Here is a 6,101-nt window from a genome sequence, read left to right as displayed (position 1 = left end):
TTTCTCTTTCTTTCCTTCCTTCCTCTTTCTTTCTTTCTCTCATTCTCTCTCTCTTTCTTTCTTTCCTTCCTTTTCTTTCTTTCTTTCTCTCTCTCTCTCTTTTTCTTTCCTTCCTTCCTTCCTCTTTCTTTCTTTCTCTCATTTTCTCTTTCTTTCTTTCCTTCCTTCCTTCCTTCCTTCCTTCCTTCCTTCCTTCCTTCCTTCCTTCCTTTTCTTTCTTTCTTTCTCTCTTTGTCTTTCTTTCTTTCTTTCTTTCTTTCTTTCTTTCTTTCTTTCCTCCCTCCTTTCTTTCTTTCTTTCTTTCTTTCTTCCCTCCCTCCCTCCCTCCTTTCTTTCTTTCTTTCTTTCTTTCTTTCTTTCTTTCTTTCTTTCCTTCCTTTTTTCTTTCTTTCTTTCTCTTTCTTTCTTTCTTTCTTTCTTTCTTTCTCTCCTTTTCCTTCTTCCTTCCTTTCTTTCTCTTCTTTCTTTATTCCTATTTCCTTCCTTCCTTTTTTCTTTCTCATTCCTTTCCTTCCTTCCTTTTCTCTTTCTCTCTTCTTTTTTCCTTTCTCTTTCCTTCCTTCCTTCCCTCTTTTTTTCTCTCCTTCCTTTTCTTCCTTCCTTCCTTCTTTCCTTTCCTTCCCTTCCCTTTTCTTTATCTCCTTCCTTTCCTTCTTCCTTTCTCTTCCTTTCTTCCTCTTTCCCTTCCCTTTTTCTTTCTCTCCTTCCTTTCTTTCCTTTCCTTTCTTTCTTTCTTTCTTTCTTTCTTCCTCTTTCCTTCCTTCCTTTTTTCTTTCTCTCCTTCCTTCCTTCCCTTCCTTTTCTTTCTCTCTTCTTTCTTTCTTCCTTTCTCTTTCCTTCCTTCCTTCCCTCTTTTTCTTTCCTTCCTTTTCTTTCATTCTTTCTCTCCTTCCTTTCTCTTCTTCCTTTCTTCCTCTTTCCTTCCTTCCCTTTTTCTTTCTCTCCTTCCTTCCTTTCTTCCTTCCTTCCTTCCTTTCTTTCTCTTTCTCTTTCTTTCTCTTTCCTTCCTTCCTTCCCTTTTTCTTTCTCTCCTTCCTTTTCTTTCTCTTTCTTTCTTCCTTCCTTTCCTTCCCTTCCCTTTCTCTCCTTCCTTTCCTTCTTCCTTTCTTCCTTTCTCTTCTTCCTTTCTTCCTCTTTCCCTTCCCTTTTTCTTTCTCTCCTTCCTCTTTCCTTTCCTTTCTTTCTCTCTCTTTCCTTCCTTCTTTCCCTCTTTTTCTTTCTCTCCTTCCTTTTCTTCCTTCCTTCCTTTCCTTCCCTTCCCTTTTCTTTCTCTCCTTCCTCTTTCCCTTCCCTTTTTCTTTCTCTCCTTCCTTCCTTCCTTCCTTCCTTCCTTCCTTCCTTCCTTCCTTCCTTCCTTCCTTCCTTCCTTCCTCTCTCTCTCTCTCTCTCTCTCTCTCTGTCTCTCTCTCTCTCTCTGTCTCTCTCTCTCTCTCTCTCTCTCTCTCTCTCTCTCTCTCTCTCTCTCTCTCTCTCTCTCTCTCTCGCCTGGGGAGGAAGGACTCCCTGAGTTGGAGGCTGAGCAGCCCCCCATCTTCCTCCTCAGCAGCAACCCCCGGGCCACACCGCCAAGAGCTACACAATGCTACACCGCAACGCTGTGCGCTAAAAACGTGCGTCCTGCGCGGGTCCCGTTCCCTAACCTCCTTTCTTGAAAAGTTGCCTTACTTTTCCTCTCTCTCTCTCCCCCCCCCCACTTTTTCCTTTCTTCCGTTCCTCCTTTCCTTTCCACACCTGGCCTTTCTAAACCCGGATATTTTTTTTGGGAGCGGGGGGGGGGGAGATGACGCGTCTGATGTGAGGTGACACACAAACACACACACCCCCCGCCCCAAATTCTGCAAACCTGGAGGAGGGCGGTGGGGGTGGATTGGGATAAAGAGAGAGAGGGAGGGGGAGGGAGAGAGACTCCCCCTCCCTCTAGAAGACTGGATTGGACCCGTGGGAGAAGACCCCCCTCCGGGGAAAAAAAAATCTGACTACTGGATTTAGCTGGCTGAATTATTATTATTTTTTTTGGGGGGGGGGGTTTGTGAGTCGTAAAGAGCTGGGATCCTATTCCACCCCCACCCCCCACCCCCCGCCGTTGGTTCTCCCTTCGGGAAGGGAAGATTTTTGCCCCCCCCCCTCCAAAAAAAAAAAACTCAAAGAAAAGAAAAGGAAGAAAAAGCGGCCGGACCGCGGAGGGAGTTACCTGGCCAAGCGGAGACTCGGCGGCCGTCTTTCGGGGCGGGGGAAGGGCCAAGCTGGGTCCCCCCCCCGTTTTCTCTGGGGAGGAGGAGGAGGAGGAGGAAGAGGAGGCGGAGGGGAGGAAAGGGGGGGCGCGGGATGGGAAGGCGGGGAATGGTCGGTGGGAGATCGGGCCTCCTCCTCCTCCTCCTCCCCCCCCCAAATGCGGACGATCGTTTCGGGGCAGGTGGGGGGGGCTCCTCCCGGCTTCTCTTTAGGCAAGTCGCGATTTTGGGGGGGGGCTTCCTTCCCTTCTTTCTCTCCCCCCTCCCTTGCTTCCTTCCCTCCCATCTTTCCGTCCTTCCTTCCTTTCCTCCCTCCCTTCCTTCCCTCCTCTCCCTCCCTCTCTCCTTCCTTCCTTTCCCTCCCTCTCTCCCACCCATATTCCCTTCCCTCCCTTTTCTCCTTCCTTCCTTTCCTTCCTTTCTCTTCCACCCCCATTCCCCTCCCTCCCTCCCTTCTCTCTCTCTCCCCTCCCTTCTCTCCCTCCTTTCTTCCTCTTCCACCCGCCCTCCCTCTTTCCTTCCTTCCTACCTTCCCCTCCTCCCTGTTCCCCTCCCTCCCTTTTTTCTCTCCTTCCTTCCTTCCTTCCTTCCTTCCTTCCTTCCTTCCTCTTCCACCCCATTCCTCTTCCTCCCTTCCTTTTCTTTCTCTCTCTCTGTCCCTTCCCTCCTCTCTCCCATATTCCCTTCCCTCCCTTTTCTCCTTCCTTCCTTCCTTTCCTTCCTTCCTCTTCCACCCCCATTCCCCTCCCTCCCTCCCTTCCTCTCTTCTCCCCTTCCTTCTCTCCCTCCTTTCTTCCTCTTCCACCCGCCCTCCCTCTTTCCTTCCTTCCTACCTTCCTTTCCTCCCTCCCTCCCTTCTTTCCCTCCTCTCCCTCCCTCTCTCCTTCCTTCCTTTCCCTCCCTCTCTCCCACCCATATTCCCTTCCCTCCCTTTTCTCCTTCCTTCCTTCCCTTCCTTCCTCTTCCACCCCCATTCCCCTCCCTCCCTTCTCCCCTTCTCTCCCTCCTTTCTTCCTCTTCCACCCGCCCTCCCTCTTTCCTACCTTCCCCTCCTCCCTGTTCCCCTCCCTCCCTTTTTTCTCTCCTTCCTTCCTTCCTTCCTCTTCCACCCCATTCCCCTCCCTCCCTTCCTTTTCTTTCTCTCTCTCTGTCCCTTCCCTCCTCTCCCATATTCCCTCCCTCCCTTTTCGCCTTCCTTCCTTCCTTCCTTCCTTCCTTCCTTCCTTCCTTCCTTCCTTCCTACCTTCTCCTCCTCCCCATTCCCCTCCCTCCCTCCCTTCTCTCTCTTCTCCCCTTCCTTCTCTCCCTCCTTTCTTCCTCTTCCACCCGCCCTCCCTCTTTCCTTCCTTCCTACCTTCCCCTCCTCCCTGTTCCCCTCCCTCCCTTTTTTCTCTCCTTCCTTCCTTCCTTCCTCTTCCACCCCATTCCCCTCCCTCCCTTCCTTTTCTTTCTCTCTCTCTCTGTCCCTTCCCTCCTCTCCCATATTCCCTCCCTCCCTTTTCGCCTTCCTTCCTTCCTTCCTTCCTTTCCTTCCTTCCTACCTTCTCCTCCTCCCCATTCCCCTCCCTCCCTCCCTTCTCTCTCTTCTCCCCTTCCTTCTCTCCCTCCTTTCTTCCTCTTCCACCCGCCCTCCCTCTTTCCTTCCTTCCTACCTTCCCCTCCTCCCTGTTCCCCTCCCTCCCTTTTTTCTCTCCTTCCTTCCTTCCTTCCTCTTCCACCCCATTCCCCTCCCTCCCTTCCTTTTCTTTCTCTCTCTCTCTGTCCCTTCCCTCCTCTCCCATATTCCCTCCCTCCCTTTTCGCCTTCCTTCCTTCCTTCCTTCCTTTCCTTCCTTCCTACCTTCTCCTCCTCCCCATTCCCCTCCCTCCCTCCCTTCTCTCTCTTCTCCCCTTCCTTCTCTCCCTCCTTTCTTCCTCTTCCACCTGCCCTCCCTTTCCTTCCTTCCTACCTTCCCCTCCCTCCCTTTTTTCTCTCCTTCCTTCCTTCCTTCCTTCCTTCCTTCCTTCCTTCCTTCCTTCCTCTTCCTCTCTTCCTGCTCCCAGCTGCATCCTCCTTTGTTTCCTCATTTCTTATCTTCCCATCCACTGTTACCCATCGGACAAGGCACACACTTTTTGCCTCACTATTAAGCTACAACAGGATAACAACAAGGCTGCTGTGTCGGGCAAGCCAAGATCTCCCATTGGAGGTGGGGGGGGTGTCTGTCTTGAAAATCCCAGTTTTCATCCAGTCTCCCGCAAGGATTCCTTGGATTCAAAGACCTGCAGATCTTTAGGCCAAAATGTATACTTCCTGGGCGTAAACTGTGAATTAGGAATCTCTGGGTTTTCCCTCCAGGTTTATTTCAAGAGGTAATTCATTCCCCCACCCCACCCCGCCCGGCTTGTCCAGTTATTAACGTGAATGAATGAATGAATGAATTTAAGTTTATTTGGTATCTAGCAGAAACAGATTGCCTTAGATTCACCACTCGATCAGATAAAACCAATAATTAAACGATTGGGCTGATGATTGGGTTTAGATAGCCCGATAAATACTTGGGATGTTTTCAGGAATTAAATCTTTGGTGCGCAGCCAGGCAAGTTCGTGTGATCATTGGTGGCAGGACCAATAATGGGGTTCCTAGAATTCCAAATGGTGCCCCCCCCAAGGAAAGATCCCCATATTATTTCTAACTCTTCCAGTTCCAAAACCAAAGAGATCAGCTTAGAGGGGGGAAAAACGCAACAGAATCTGGAGCAGAATTTCTCAATTTCAGCCACTTTTAAGTCGTGTGGACTTCAACTCCCAGAATTCCTCAGCCGGCTATGCAATTCTGGGAGTTGAAGTCCACACACGTCTTGAAAGTTCCTGAGCTTCAGAAACACTGACCTGGAGGAAGTGTTATCAAATCTGCAATTCTTAAGGTTCTCCTGATGCCCATTGGGTCAAACTATTCATTCCAGGAATGGCACCTCGGATTTTTAATTCCCAGAATCCCCTAGCTGCTTTGGCTATTTCTGAGAATTCTGGGAACTGAATTGCCCACGTTGCGAAATCCTGGGAAATACCAATACCATGGGTAGGCAGCTTTGGCTTTTTTATGATTCTTGGACTTCAACTCCCAGAATTCCTCAGCCAGCATTATCCACTATTGTGTCAGTGCTGTTCAGATGTTTTTTAGTATTATGTTGGAAAAGAACTTAGAAATCCATTAAGCAAAGAAGTGATTAAAATGTTAGGGGTTTCTCCCCTCTCCGATAAATAAAGCAATCTGCAGCTTGTGCTACAACGTGGCCTGCCATTTCTACAATAACTGTTCTAGACTTTTAAAAAGTAAAGCTAAAGGTTCCCCCGCACATGTGTGCTAGTAGTTTCCGACTTTAGGGGCCGCTGCTCATCTCCGTTTCAAAGCCAAAGATCCAGCACTTGTCCGAGGACGTCTCCATGGTCATGTGGCCGGCATGAGTAGACGCCAAAGGCGCATGGAATGCTGTTCCCTTCCCACCGTAGTGGTCCCTATTTTTCTACTTGCATTTTTAGGTGCTTTCGAACTGCTAGGTCGGCAGAAGCTGGGACACGTAACAAGTGCTCACTCTGTTACGCGGCACTCGGGATTCGACCTGCCAAACTGCCGACCTTCAGATCGACAAGCTCAGCGTCCTAACCCACTGAGCCACCACGTCCCTGGGTGGACTTTTACTGGGTCTAAAAAACATTAAGATGGATCAGAGTCCACGGTGCATGGTAAAATAGTAAGAAATACCCCATCGGGAATAAGAAGTGCGATTGTTTTTTTTTTCTTTCTTTAACCAGCCAGCATAGAAGTAAAATAGGATACAAAGAGAAGTGTTAATACATTCATTCATGCAGAAAAAGGAGGAAACGACA

At 49.3% G+C, this 6,101-nt stretch overlaps 1 protein-coding gene across 1 annotated transcript in view; it reads right to left on the bottom strand.

Annotated features, from left to right (window-relative positions):
• Positions 1-2,264, bottom strand: part of LOC308677953 (twisted gastrulation protein homolog 1-A-like) — a gene marked incomplete at its 3' end in the record, with an annotated part of 8,473 nt that extends 6,209 nt beyond the window's left edge. Inside the window, exon 1 of the mRNA XM_081344677.1 lies at positions 2,192-2,264. The remainder of the gene's footprint in view (positions 1-2,191) is intronic.
• Positions 2,265-6,101: the final 3,837 nt, after the last annotated feature.

This window comes from Vipera berus (genome assembly GCF_964194415.1).
Source record: "Vipera berus genome assembly, chromosome: Z".
In the NCBI taxonomy this organism is placed as follows: Eukaryota; Metazoa; Chordata; class Lepidosauria; order Squamata; family Viperidae; genus Vipera; species Vipera berus.
The sequence above is the reverse complement of the archived record's forward strand: the minus strand, read 5'-3'. Positions and strand labels throughout refer to the sequence as shown.